Source organism: Anopheles gambiae, chromosome 2 (genome assembly GCF_943734735.2).
Source record: "Anopheles gambiae chromosome 2, idAnoGambNW_F1_1, whole genome shotgun sequence".
NCBI classification, from domain to species: domain Eukaryota; kingdom Metazoa; phylum Arthropoda; class Insecta; order Diptera; family Culicidae; genus Anopheles; species Anopheles gambiae.
Genome location: NC_064601.1, coordinates 104,399,562 through 104,406,433, shown reverse-complemented (window position 1 = coordinate 104,406,433; position 6,872 = coordinate 104,399,562).

The following is a 6,872-nucleotide window of genomic DNA, read 5'->3' as shown; positions in this document are numbered from 1 at the left end:
ACGCGGTAGGAAGCTGTAGCTGATCAAGACTTCGAGACTGTACGCGTTGCTGCTAGGAGGTGAAGATCATTTAGGAGCGGCTTTTTTTTGTAGGTAAGTCAACAGGGAGCAGGAATGGTTGAAAATCGGTGACATGTTTGAAATTAGTAGCGGAAATGCATTACTTCTAATTTATGATGTGCTATAAATCGTTCGATCGCCATTAGGGCGTACCTTGTGTTAGTAAAACAAGACAAATAATGGTTGCAGCAAGTGCTATTGTTATTGATGCATTTGTGGCTGATCTATTTCTGAAGCACATGACTTGTTCCTTTCCTTTGCGCCTCGCATGGAAGAACTGTGCTGATGCGAATGTCCACAGCATTTCTGGATCATTCACTGGACCGTAACTGCGATCGCTTGTGCATGGCAACAGTTCACCCCGAGCGCATCCTTCTTCCAGTGTTTGCGGTTTTGGTTGGTTGCAAATGTTAATGCTCTCCCGACCGAAAAACTCTGAACCGAACCGCGGGACTTACCTCACCGCACTGAACCGATAACGGCAACCTTATCAGCAATCAATTAGGAACGTACGGTACGGACCCGTGCATGTTTTTCAATTTCAAAAATGGGCCTTTCTGTGTGTTTGCCGTATCTCTTGCTAGGACGGTAAGTTGGATGCGCACTGTCGATGATTGTCTCTGACCTACCGGCGACCGATTCCATTACATGGCGGTTGATTGGGGAATCGGCACCGCGCGGTGAAGGTAGTAGCATCAAAAGCGGGAGCGGCATGTGCGGTGTTCGGTCGCATCTACCAATAAAACCATCCATCAATCCGCAATCAATCCATCAGGACGGTGTGACTCGGGCCGGTCTCGTATGTCGTACATTGCAAACGGCGGGCCTGTCGTTTGCTTACCCCATTAGCACGCGGTGCTAAGTGTCGGATGACACTGGGTGCGAAGATCGGTGCCAACGCCCAACAGTTTGGCTCGGTGAAGAAGAGTGCACTTGTGTGTAATCGTTTGATCGGTGCTGCTTTGTCTAGGCTCAAAGCAAGGATCGGCTGGAGTTGGAGTTCAAATCAGCAAGGAGGACCGTTGCAACGTTAGCGTTAGCATGTGGTCAGGAAAGCCCTCTGTTCAAGGTGACGAGTCCCAAGAATCGATGACTTCACTAATCGATTTCCATTACGTCTGTTCGAATGACACAATAACACAGCGATGACGTTGCCAGTTTCCCGTGAGTCATCCCGTGGGGCAAAAGGGGTCCAACTTGTTGCTGTCAACCGACAAAAGGGGACTTTTAGCTTTTATCAGATTACCTAGAATACATTGGAAGCTGGGTGCAGGAAATTGGCACATAGCGCGTTGTAAAAGGGCTTGATAACCGCTTCATAATAAGGTTGGTCTGTCATAAAAAAGGCTACACAAAAACCTTTCAGCGCCATATTACTTTCTTTGTTAGTGCTTCTTTGTGAAGAGCACACGTCAAAGACATGATGGCGATTAATGGATTTGACATGTACAACAAAGTTACGCTGGTGAAGGGCTTTCAAGTAGCGATTAAGAGTACTGCGGGCAAGTTGTTTAACTACTCAACGACTTATCTTAAACTACTCAATGAGTTCCTCGCAACTAAACATACTGGAACTGGAAGTGTGATTGTAGAATTACTTAGAAAAAAAAATCTAAAATGGCAAAACAAAATCCTGAGTTAATAGTAAACAATAAGAAGGAAGATGCTTGGACTTCCCCGAAACCATCACCAAGGTCATCAGGTTGGTTTCTGTTGTCAGCAATCACTTCAAACTCATTGACTGGCCACCGTGAATTCGCCACCACAATGCCATACTTTTCTCAAAACGTCCGTTGGTATTTATGAAGAGGTTTTCCCCCGTCAGCTTTTGCTCGATCAGGCGTTAGTGTTGTTGTTCGAAAGTCCGCACATTTACATAGTGAATAGTACCTGATTCATCGGCATCCCCTTCAGAACGGTTACAGTGAATCGGGCGGGTCTATAAACATTCGCAGGTTATGACCCTTTTACCATGGATGTTATGGAAATTAGTGATAACCTTGCGATGAGGGTCTGATCAGACTATGGACAACGTAATAGGGGACGGAAAAAAGCGCCCATAATTTCACACCGACGTGGTGAGTCGGGGTTGAACACCTGGCATTGCTAGTCAACTTGACCATGACACACGGGGAAGTTAGTTACTGCACAGTGGCGTAACAAGGTTGGTCTTCAAGATGATTGACGATCCTGGAATGCATCCGTTCTTTGGTAAACCAGTACAGTAAAGTAGTAACGGGTTTTGTACTCATGTTTGAGAATTCAATCACAAAACATCAATATTCCACACGGACTTAACACGTGTATTATTTCGTTGAGTTCACACGAGTTGATATCAGCTGACAGGTCTTTTTTAGTCGTTGAACTAACAAAAACCTCGATCAAATGGGAAAGCTCTTCTCTCCGAGACAGTAACAAGCTATCGGAGATGTTGTTAACGTGTCATCTTGGAGCTAATGAAAAAAAAAACGCCTTCGTCTGGCAAAAAAAGCGCAGCAAACGCTGATCCGATGCAGGAAGAGGGCCCGGTATAGAGTCGAACGAGTAATTAGCAATGTGTTATGGCAATGGTGAGTTTTCTCATCGCACATGTAACACACGAATAGACGAGCTGTACCACCGAATGGAAGAGAAGGAGGAAAAAAGGCTCATGGGAAATGATGCTGGGCCGCCCCGGCGAACTTGAGTGATGATGGATGGACAAAACGTTCGCAGTCCATATTGGTGAGCCTGCGGTTCGACCTACGGCGACGATCAACGACCTTGATAAGATATGCGTTACCAGCGTAGAGTAACGCTAGCTAGGTTTGTGGTTGTTTCATTTTTGGTCATTGCATTGAAGCTTATCGGCCCTGTGTTGTCGTCGTTGTTGGTCAACAGCACCAGCTGAACGGATGCTGCGATGAGATGGAAACTGGCAAAGGAAAGCGACGTCGGCGGCGACACAAAGTTGTCATTCGCATTTCCTGGGAAAGCGTGCCTTGGCCCGAGCGCTGATGAAAGTTGTCGATTAATCAGCAAAGAGGAATGCCCCGATCGGACAGATGAATTGTGTTGTAGAGATTGGTAGAAAGTGTACGGTATGGAAAAGTGTATGTTGACTATTTTCTGTAGATTGGGAAGAAAAATCGTCCCAAGGAATGGTGTGACGTACCGGCTGTGGTGGGAAAACCCGCTGCGGTGACCTAAAACAGTGGTTGAATTGCTTCACACGAGCTAGCGATTCGCGCTTGCGAACAAACTTTGTGCGAATAATGATGCAAACATTAGAACTCTTTATCCTTCTCCTCCAGCAGACCTTTGAGCTATCGTTTGCGTTTGTTCAACTCGACCTCTTATCAAGCATGCCAATGATGCAAGCACAGAAAAGAAAGCAAAAAACCACGAAAGACATACTCATTCTCTTTCCTTCCTTCACCGTGTTTGTTCGGTGTGGCTCTTGATTGGTTTCTTCGCTATTCAAGCTCGCCATCAAGCCGACACTTTGACATGTAAATTATCAGACACATACTTAGCATACTCATGAGGAACTTCCGCTGCCATTCGCCATTGAACCACAAACCACACCGGCCCACATTAACCGCAAGTGTGCTGGTCGGGTCGCATGTTTTGGTAGGTTGTTTTGTGAATGTTCAGTGGTAATATCGGTGATGGTGTAACTTGATATACGGCTCCAATATTGCATTAAAAAAAGACATATCTAAGGTTATACTTTGTGTGAGAGACTGCGCTGTAGAACATGAATTCTATTCTGAGATCGAGATCTTGATTGAGGCAATTATATACTGTCAGCGGATTACATTACATGGAAGAGCATCAGTAACGCTTCGAATCTAGTGAGGTGACTAATAGTGTCCAACGAGACAGTGATTGTGGCACACTTTGGTGATTTTAAGAATAGAAGATATTATGATTTAGATTTAACTGTGAACATTGAACATGAAATATATTTGATCAAAAAAACCGACCCAAGCTAGGGTTTTAGTCCAGGGTTTAGGTTTTAGTTCGCTTCTACCCTTCTATATATCACCTGAGCCTAAAAGGTGTACTAAAAACATTTTATTGCAGCTGCATGAATGCTTACTGGAGGCAATCAGCTTTCAACAATGTCTGTGATTAAAGGAGATTAACTCAAACGCTGAAAAAAGTTTCTCGTTTGTCGTCGCTTTTTTTCCTTTCAACAAGATCATTACCAACGTGCCGGACACGGTAAACGTGAGTAACTGGATTGGGTAATTTCAACTATCAGGAATTCCTTATCCACCTCAACCGGGCAGATCAAACGGCCCAAAGGTTTGCAAAAAAAAGGGCTACTACCCATGTCCGGCCGAGAAGGAGATCGATTCTGACTGATTAAAGTTGTGAGAACCACGTGCCAAAAAGCTTTCGACAAGCGGCTGCGGGGGGGCACGTTCTGGTCCGTGCATCCTTCCGATAGAGCCTCTAGCGGGAGGTTTGCACTCAGGTGGTGCAATCATAATTTGTAATGCACCTGGTGATTATTATTATGCATCCCAGCGTGTGTCGGTGTCGGTTCGTGCAGCCGATCAGTATCGGCCGGTCGGTGGCAGGCATGAATGAAAACGAAATCGCAACAAGAACGTTCGCCTGTACTGCGCGGGAGCACTGCGAAACGGTGCCCGGTGAGGCGAGTTTTGCGGCAGCATAATCATTCCATTATGCTTTGTTTTCGTTCGTGTTGCGCATTATGTGGTCCTGGGCTGCCGCTGTACAATTTGCTCCCGGGTGCATTTGAGTGGAACACTAGCTGGCATGGGGTTTGCAGGCGTGTTTGTTTGTTTTAGATGCTTTGAAGGCCAACACAGTTAGTGTGTTGTTTGCTAGTAGGAGAGCAATGATTACCAACTGATTTGTTTCTGGTCTTTGGTGCTGTACCATCAAGCAAAACGCTTCAACGCGGAAGGTGTGACGTATGATTGAATGGCAAAGAAAGGGTGCAATTTGTTTGTGGTTGTGTTTTTTTTCATGCAAGAGCTGTGGTAGTACTAGCAGGGGAAGCCAGTTAGTGTACCAATGCGTCGTTCCTGAATAATGAATGTAATTTGTGTGGCTAAGGTAATCGAATTCCGACATAGGAATTCCAAGTTCAATGTCGATAAAGCGAACGTTTGTAGTAATTTAGAAACAGGACGTGTGGTATGTTTGGTTTTATGTTCCTATCTCGAATAACTGGTTCTGTTGCTCAACATACAACCGGAATTTGTCGGACGAGCAAAACAGGAAAAAAACCAACCGCATCGCAATGATATCATTTCACTGGATCCCAGTGTAAAAGCGATAAGATTAGAGGGTTGATTTGGTTTGCGGTTTTCTGCTGCAAACCAAATCCAAGTGAGCGAAGTTTCCAAAACTTGAAACGAGCGTGACGTTTGTCCTCTGGAACGGTTTTTGTCGGTTTTCATTCTGCCATTGAAATTTGAACTGCTAAAACCCGCTAGTCTGGGCCTAGCGACCGATGACAAACCTGTTGACGGGAGTTGTCGCAAACGGTTAGTCTGTCATCGGGTGGTCATCGCGAAACTGAAGCACACGCCTTGGATATGTAACACCTTTCACCTGCCTTGCGCTGGTGGCAACTAGGAAGTGCTGCTAAGTGATCTATGCTAAGTTGTACGTTTTGTTTCCAACTGCCAGACGTTTGTTCGCCGTCTACTGGAGATCCATCCTCACGCCATCGCTCGGTCGAAATTGGAGAACTCGGCGAGCGATCGGCAGGCAAACACTGTTGATCGGTGTTGAGGCTCCCGTCAACCCAGGCAAAGGTACGCGCTTCTTTTAACTTTGCAAAACGTTCGGAATTGTGCGCGAACAGTTAATTAGGGTCATTAGCTATTCCTCCTTGGGGGAGGTCGGTGGTGCCGGAAATTGAATGCTCGGGCTCAGGTTCCTCAGCTCAGGCTGAAGTGAACGGCAAAAAATAGGGTTACCGCGTGCTAAGATACGCCCTGACTGCGGGTGGAGTAGTCAGTGGCGTCAGCAGAAGGGATTCGAGGTTTCGGGTGTACCTGCGCCGGAGATCACACGGGTTCCGAACGAGTTGGTAGAGGGGGCACGTGGTAAGTAGATGGATCACGCCAGTGTGTGAGATTTTTTGACGGGGTTCTAATTACTGACCGAGGCGGATCTGTTTCGCGGTACTACCGGCTACACGGGTGTTGGGATTAATGCTACCAAAGCTTTCTGATATGACCGTGACAGTTCGTGCAGTTTCAAATAATCGGTACAAGATAATAATAACACGGTACATCCAAACAATGATAGCGAAGGAGGAGCAGCAGAAGTAGGTGGAAACCGCTCTTGCTTTGGGTCGGGTGGTGTGGTACATAAATCCTGTTGGATTTAAGGAGTACGCACGACTTAAAGAAATGCTCGCTGGGAAGGATTATGTTTTGATCAGATAATTAAAAGCACCGGCTTTGATTTGACACTGAAGCATGCAAACTTTTCCTGCTTTATCAACGGTTTTGGGGTTAGGGATATAAATTTGGTACTTTGTATGATGCTGTCTTTGCTGACTATGTGATTGTAGTTCGTTGTACCTTGGTGTTTTAGCGCAAATTCTTGAAAATATCAAAAAATCAAAATACTGATGAGAAATTGTGCTTGTCTCTGTATGAAAACGTTGTGAGGTAGATTTAAAATACCTTCACTGTGACCAGCTGTTGCTCCATAGCTTCAAGAGCATGGCGAATTAAAATAAATACACGTCTTACGCCACTATCGGTCAGCCTAATCTGACCTTGCGATAGTGGTGTTGTTGGGTGGCGTTGCCTAAGTACGCCTTGTACTCC